Source organism: Beta vulgaris, chromosome 5 (genome assembly GCF_026745355.1).
Source record: "Beta vulgaris subsp. vulgaris cultivar EL10 chromosome 5, EL10.2, whole genome shotgun sequence".
Classification (NCBI taxonomy): Eukaryota; Viridiplantae; Streptophyta; class Magnoliopsida; order Caryophyllales; family Amaranthaceae; genus Beta; species Beta vulgaris.
Genome location: NC_079206.1, coordinates 33,441,184 through 33,449,156, shown reverse-complemented (window position 1 = coordinate 33,449,156; position 7,973 = coordinate 33,441,184). Strand labels below are relative to the sequence as shown.

Genomic DNA, 7,973 nt, shown 5'->3' with positions numbered 1-7,973 from the left:
TTTTAATGATTAATCTTGAATTATATATATTATGTATTAAAAGAATAAAATTTCAGATTTGATTATTATTTTTAGATTGAGTTTTTGATTATCAAAGCATGGATTTTAGGGTGTTAAATATTGAAAAATCATAGTAGCATGTTATAAACTATGCAATTGGTGTAAATTATGAATTTGAGCATGTTTACGTATGTTTAAAGAGAGTTTTATAATTTCATAAGTTGTTGGAATTTTAGAAAGGGTTTTAATAATGGAGTTTTATGGATTTTAATTACTAGTATAGTGGTACTATGCTAGGTAAAATAAGTAATTGAAGTTTTAATGGTAACCACAACTTTTAAATATTTTTAAAGAGGATCTAAAGTATTTTAAAGTTGCTGGATTTTATTTAGAGTATTGACTTTGAATTATATTGGTTGTTTTAGGCGGAGATTATTTAGTTGATGACTTTTAAAGTTATTAAAGTTACACAAGGTACGTACATACCTATGTGTTATGTGATGTAGTATCATGATTTTAAGAAGGAAAAGTTGTAGTATCATGTATAGGGACTTTGTAAGTTCATATGTGATTTATATTATGATTAGATTTTACATGTTTTATGCCTGTGTGCAAAAATGTTGATTATGATTTTGAGTTGATTATTATATGTTTGTATGGAATATTGATGTAAGCATGTTGGTTGGGAACTTTAGCTATTAATTCAGATGAGGAATTAATATATTTGTTGAGATTGAAGCATGTTGAATCATGTGTTCCCTGATATTATTAATCTCACAACTTTATAAGAACTGTGGGTCTTATTTGGTAAGTTGATGATTTATGCCTTTGAAAGGTAAGATTGTTTGTTGGCTAGATTCAACAAATAAGAAAAATTGGAATTAAAGGAAGTAATCTTAGATTGTAAGTTGTGTGATCACTTATTAAATCCTAAGATAAAAACGAAGTTCAGTTGTGAATGTTTGATGTTGTATTTCTGTGTTACTTGTATGTCATAACAAGTGATAAATTGTAAATCACGTCAAGTGTAATTCGGATAGTAATAAACTTTAGACTGGTGCTGTAATAGCCTGAATTATTAAGCTAATATTAGAATCAATAATCCGTAATTAAGTAAGTTAATGACGATTAAGTAAATTGTAATTGATACGCTCCGAATTTTAAAAGTGTAAATAAATGTTATATGAATTTGTTGCTAACGTGGATAATTTGTTTATTAGTTAACTGATAACATGAGCTATGTGATAATTAAGTAATTTATGAGTTATGATAGGAACATTGAATATTGCCTCGGAATTATAGGATTTGTGTTAGTAGTTGATATCGAGGTGTTAGCCGAGGAAGTAAGATTAAGGAGTTGATTAGATTAAGATACCTTCATTAAGATATGTGGTATACTTTGGAGAAATTTAGCTAAGAATAATTAAGGATTAGGTAGGAATTAAGGAAGAAAATCCAAGTTGAAGCTTTAGAAAAATCTGATTAGTGCATAAGTAAGAGAAAGGACGATTTTACCCCTATTACTAAACCGAAAATGACAAATTTACCCTTACCCATTCTGTATATATGAGACGGGAAGGTCCTCATTCAGTATCATCAACATCATTCCACATACAAACACAAAAACACATCTTTTTCTTTCTCTCTCTCCTCACGCCATTTCTGGCGTCCAGCAGGGAGCTCTTTGGCAGCTTGTTTCTCTTGGTTCTTTGCTCTGATTTTTGCATGCAAACACTTCCCTAGATTCTTCAAGGTGTCCTTCATACTGGGCAAGTGTTAGTTTTGATGTTTCATCCCTGTAAGCCAAAGAAAAACTAAGGAAGGTGAGATATGGCTGATTTTCAGCATGCATGAGGTATATCAGTTTTAAATGTGATTTCTTTGGGTTCATTACTAACTTTAAGATGATGAATGTTTATATTAAGGTCTTAGAAGATTGCTGGAGGAGTAGTACGATTTTCTAAGCAAGGTTTAATTTCCTAAAATACCGAATTAAGGTACACAAGAACCACCGTTAAAGCTTAGTTTCTATATTTTTGTCATAATACTTGTTTATGGAAATTTTTGAGCTACGAATGTGTTTTTATGTGGAGAACTTACTGTATTGGTAATGAGTTATAAGTAAGTGATTTTAATATGTTAATTATACTTTATGATTGATGATTTCGAATCAAAAACCATTGCATGTCAAGTTCCTCTTAAAAACCGATTAAACCGTGTTTCTATTTCGATTGTGTTATGGTATTAAGTGGTTCCGTTGTTGTTACCCTTACATGATAACCTACTGTAAATACACTTATATTTCTGCTTAATGACCTTGCAACATATCTTTTTCGTAGATTAAATCTAACCTCTTTTGAGAAGAAAACTACACCTAAAAACTCAACTATTCGCGTAACAACTTTTGGACTTGTAAACCTTTGTGCTTTTGAACCCTTTCGATGTGTTTCTCTTGATGAATCCCTACTGTATGTACCTATATATAAGTGAGAATCCTAAACCTTGGCTAAATCAAGAAGTCCTATTAATTCATCGCCTGACCATTGTTAATAACACCAAACCGAGAACCATCTAAATGGACCTATGTTCTATTTGTGTGAAGTAATCTTCCTTATGCTAAGAGTACTTTACAAACCTTTCACCTACTGTCATATCTTGTTAAACCATCCTTTAATCACCTTGTTTAACTATCACATCATTTCGATTCATGGTTGTTAAGTCATCATTCCAAATATAGCGGAACTTGACATAGCAAGTGTGTTTTCGAAACTTGTTTTGATAACTAAGCTAAGTTGATTATTAAGTTGGTTGATCAAGTATTGGAAAATAAGTTTTTGGATATAATTAAGTATAAAGTTAAAGACTATTTTTAAGGGAAGTAACTGCATTGGTAGTGATGAACAATAATTGTAGAGCGGGTTTGCTCTTTGAGTTATTAGAGCGGGTATTGCTCCGGAGCGGGTATTGCTCTGTTATATAGGGTCATGACCTAGAAAGGCTTGCAAGGAGAAGTAAATAAAAGTAGGGAGACGTCCCTCAAAAGTTCCATTTATGTTCCTTCCCTAATTAAAAGTATTTTGAATTTTGTATCGGTGTATTTAAGTGAGTTTTGGAAAAGTATAAGTATTGTTTTTGGAAAGTTATTTGTTATGTTGTATGAATGCCATTATGCTACTTAATTACGAAGGAGGAGTATTATAATATTTTATAGCAAATAAATATCGAGATTCATGGATTATGATACTATTTGAACATTAAAGTCTATTTTCCGCCACCTTAATATTTGTAAACTAGTGGGACTTGTGTACCAGCATAAGCTGACTGTTTTTGTTCCTTTGAACCTGTCTGGGTGGGGGCAGATTCAGTTGTTTTGCAGGAGTAAGCTGAAGGTCAAAGATAAACTTAGTTTGGAAAGTTCGTGATATATGTTTTGCTGCTGCGTGATGTTTCTGTATAAATTAATTATGGGATGTAACTTATATTTTGAACTCAACTTATAACTACTTAGACTGCGATGTAATAATTAAGTATATTAAGTGGATTTTCATAAACTATGCTCAGATATATGCAGGTTCTTAATCTTCCAAGGGCAAGGGGGTTAGGAATCTGTACTAACAGCATCTCTGATTAGTAGCTTATTCATTTAATTAATTAGAGTTAGTCATAAGTAAGCCTGTAACTAGGGAGGGCTGTTACAGGTGCACGTCTAGAGTTGGACAATCAGGAGTTGGAGTACATAGTGGTAACCCATGGCTTTTTCTGACGGATTGATCACCTTTCCTATTTTTCAAAGGTTCCTCGATATCGCAGGTCATTCGGGAATACGGAGTCGGCCCCGTATTTCGTCTTCCTATGTGAAAACAAGTTTAGTTAGACAACTCGGTCAAATAACTATTCCATTAAAGTAATAAAAAGATGGTTAAAGTTTAGTTCAGTGAAATTATCTTCAGAATGTTATATTGTTATATTATTATTTATTCCTGCATATTATTTTTTAGTATCATGTTAGGAAAGTTTATGCATTATCATGTAGTACTCTGCTTGTAATCCCCTGTAATTTATGGATTTTATAAATATATTTTAGTAATTATATATTTATATTTAAACATAATTTAGTTTGAAATGATTTAATTATTTAAAGAGGATTGACTATTTTGAAAGTCAAAGGAATTATTTTAAAGATTTAAGGAAGTTAAAAATATTTTGTTTAGGCATGCTTTGAAAAATGTTTGAAATACTAATTTGATTTGGAAAAGAAGTTTAAATGGGATTGAGAAACCCAAAATTCTACGTAGATTAGGAAAAGGATTTATATTGATGTTAGGAGTTCTAATTCATTAATCATATTCATCATCAAACTCGATTTGAACCCAATCTCCTTTTCCTAACCCAAAAAGGAAAAGCCTTTTTATAAATACCTTAGACCCAATTATTTTCACAACACAAAGATTTATTTTCTCTCTCCTCCCTCATACCAGCCGACCCGCTTTACTCTCTCCTCTTCCACGTGATTTCTTCCTTTCTCTCTCAAGTTTTCTTTCTTCTTCTTCAAGTAACATTTCTTCTTCAATCACGTTTTCCCCTTGTGCGCCATTGTTGCCAGCGTGCTGCTCCTTGTTTCGGCCCCTTCCTCTTCCTTATTCTTTGATTTGTTGGTTAATTTCTTGTAATACCCCGAATCTTAATCTCGTTTTATTAGATACTAATTATGTTTATTAGCTTAATTGTGTCCTAAATTTTTTCGTAACCATAATGGTTAAGATTATTTTCTAAAAGATAGTTACTTGAATTATTTCAAAAGCAATGTTGTGCAATATTTTATTTATTATAATATAGTGTATAGTTATAATATTTTCCTAAATATGAAAAATCACCATGACCACACATTTCATCTTCTTCCTCAAGCTTCATCTCCTTGCTCTCCAAGGCTTCTAGAAGACCTTGCTCCCCAAGTATTCTTCACCATTAAGTCTTCATTAGTTTAATGGAGTTTCACTAGTGGAAAAAAGAAGTAGGGCTGCGCTGAAAATGGCATGTAGGGCTGCGCTTTTTGAGGGTAGCCCTTTCCATAGCAGCCCTTCACTTTTCAAGTAGGGTTGCGCAAGTCCAGCGCTGCCCTTTAAGTAAGAAGGGATGCGCTAGTTGACAAAAAGCGCAGCCCTTCAAGAAAGAAGGGCTGCGCTAGTTCTAAAAAGCGCAGCCCTTTTGTGAAAGAAGGGTTGCGCTTTTTAGAACTAGCGCAGCCCTTCTTTCATAAAAGGGCAACCTTTCTTTCATAAAAGGGCAGCCCTTCTATGAAAGAAGGGCTGCGCTTTTTGAACTAGCGCAACCCTTCAAACATAGAAGGGTTGCGCTAGTTCAAACTAGCGCAACCCTTCTTACTTGAAGGGCTGCGCTAGTTTGAACTAGCGCAGCCCTTCTTACATAGAAGGGATGCGCTATTTCAAACTAGCGCAGCCCTTCTCCTATTATTTTTTTTTTTGTATATAATTCTGCACACACAGCCCTGCTGCATGCTGCATGCTGTTCCAGACCTGCACACACAGCCCACCCACTGCCCCACCCCCAGCCCCCACCCCCCACCCACCAGCCCACCCCACCAGCCCACCCACTGCCACCCCACTCCCCACCCACTGCCCACCCCCAGCCCCACCCCACTGCCTCTGCCCAGCCCCCACCCACTGCCCACCCCTGCACCCCCATCCACAGCCACCCCACCCCACCACCCCACCCCCACCCAAAACCTCCCTTGGACAAAAAAAAAGCGAAATTAAAATACGATAATATATGACAAGTGGAGAAAGGTAATAATTAACTTCATATATATTTAATAATGTAAAAAGTGTACATAGGATTGATAGAAACTTTTACATTCGGGCTAAATCTCATCCTAAGCAATCATCGGTAATGTGGGACGCCAACTTATCCCGAACTTCATCAATTTCTTCTTTGGTGAAGTTCCTCAAATGTGGTGTGGAATTCGCATAAACCTTGCAAAACAATCAAGGAATAAACATACATATAATAATTCATCATTTTACCATAGTTAGTACTTCTAAAAATGACATATACCTTCCCGAAATTCAATCAAAATCAAATGCAAGCCTAAAAGTATACACACTAGTTATAATATATCTCATATAATCATGTTCAAAGAGAATTTTGGGTTAAATCACTCCATAAGTACATTTTGGGAGCGAAGAGGCCAAAATAGGCCGGAAATGACCTTTTCGTTCCCAAAATGCAACCAACAACAAATTAAGCCTAAACATCCACATACTAGTTATATTATGCCTCATATAATCATGTTCAAAGAGAATTTGGGGTTAAATCACTTCATAAGTACATTTTGGGAGCGAAAAGGCCAAAATAGGCCAAAATAGGCCGGAAATGGCCTTTTCGTTCCCGAAATGCAACCAACAACATATGCAAGCCTAAGAATCTACATATAGTTATATTATGCCTCATATAATCATGTTCAAAGAGAATTGGGGTTAAATCACTCCATAAGTACATTTTGGGAGCGAAAAGGCCAAAATAGGCCGGAAATGACCTTTTCGTTCCAAAATGCAACCAACAACAAATGCAAGCCTAAGAATCCACATACTAGTTATATTATGCCTCATATAATCATGTTCAAAGAGAATTTGGGGTTAAATCACTTCATAAGTACATTTTGGGAGCGAAAAGGCCAAAATAGGCCAAAATAGGCCGGAAATGGCCTTTTCGTTCCCGAAATGCAACCAACAACATATGCAAGCCTAAGAATCTACATACTAGTTATATTATGCCTCATAATCATGTTCAAAGAGAATTTGATGTTAAATCACTTCATAACTACATTTTGAGGCCTAAAAGGTCAAAATAGGCCGGAAATGCAACAAACAACAATTGGAAACCTAAAAGTTACATACCTTTCGAAGATCACCAACATCTTTGCAATAGTTGACGATATCGAGCATGAACCTCATGACGTAATACCCACACGCAAGTCCACCTTCTTGTACCGGACACTAAAATTCACCAAAGATGCAATAAATGACATGTTAGATGTGTATTATGTGTTTCTATTTTGGATGCAAAAAATTACTCATGCTACCTCGACTAAATCCAAACAGGAGGTTTTCCTTGTCGAAGTCCAGATGCACTACCTTCTTCATCACACTACATCAATAGATTATTATAAGATTAGATGTACATTTAATATTTAATAAGCTAAGTGTGCATATAGTTTCGATTAGGCTACCTATTTAACAATGATTTGACTAGTAAGGACCGTATTGTTCCTTTACGCAAAGAATCAAAGTGGTAGACTTCGTTACGTGACAAACATATTGCAATCAGTGTCCAATGGTTCCTACAACAATAAAAATGTTATTCTTATCGTAGAACAACTAATAGGTAGGTCAATTTAATTAATTAAAAAGTGAGTTTAAGAAGCATACGATTCAATGTAAGGAAGAAGAATGATCTTATATCCAATACGAGAACATGCGTTCAAAGATTCCTTGAGATATGCTTTCACCTCCTCTTCGTCTCGTACAAAGCTTGGACATAACCAACCAAACATTGGCTGACTAGATCGCCTCAAATCATTGTATAATAGCCTGAGAATTCATATTGATACAAATAAAACTTACTTATTATAGAAGTTATTATTAGTTGGATTGAATACTACTTAATTAAGGCATATATGTATATTTATTAATTTAAATATACTAATAAAGTATTACCTCATGAATGTTTGTATCATGGAAACATTCAACTCGTCCCCAAGTAAGAATTCTTTAATATCAACCTTAGAAATAAAGGTCGATGTTTCCTCAATGTAGTGGAATTGGTGGTCCGACAACTTAATCTCAATCATTGCTTCATCGTCTGCATCGCTAACGCACTCATGTAGCCAGAAGCACGGTTGAGTAAGGCCTTGCACCACCTCCATATCCGTAATGAGTGGAGACTTTGCCGTAGAA

The 7,973-nt window shown here is 34.6% G+C and overlaps 2 long non-coding RNA genes across 2 annotated transcripts; both read right to left on the bottom strand.

The window, feature by feature from the left end:
• Positions 1-5,795: 5,795 nt before the first annotated feature.
• Positions 5,796-7,013, bottom strand: LOC130591561 (uncharacterized). The gene is made up of 2 exons (XR_008969344.1): positions 6,915-7,013; positions 5,796-5,990 (listed from the first exon to the last, which is right to left on the bottom strand). It is a non-coding gene; the product is annotated as an uncharacterized LOC130591561 (long non-coding RNA).
• A 542-nt stretch (positions 7,014-7,555) lies between these two features.
• LOC130591507 (uncharacterized) lies at positions 7,556-7,973 on the bottom strand. Its single transcript, XR_008969258.1, has 2 exons — positions 7,799-7,973; positions 7,556-7,607 (listed from the first exon to the last, which is right to left on the bottom strand). It is a non-coding gene; the product is annotated as an uncharacterized LOC130591507 (long non-coding RNA).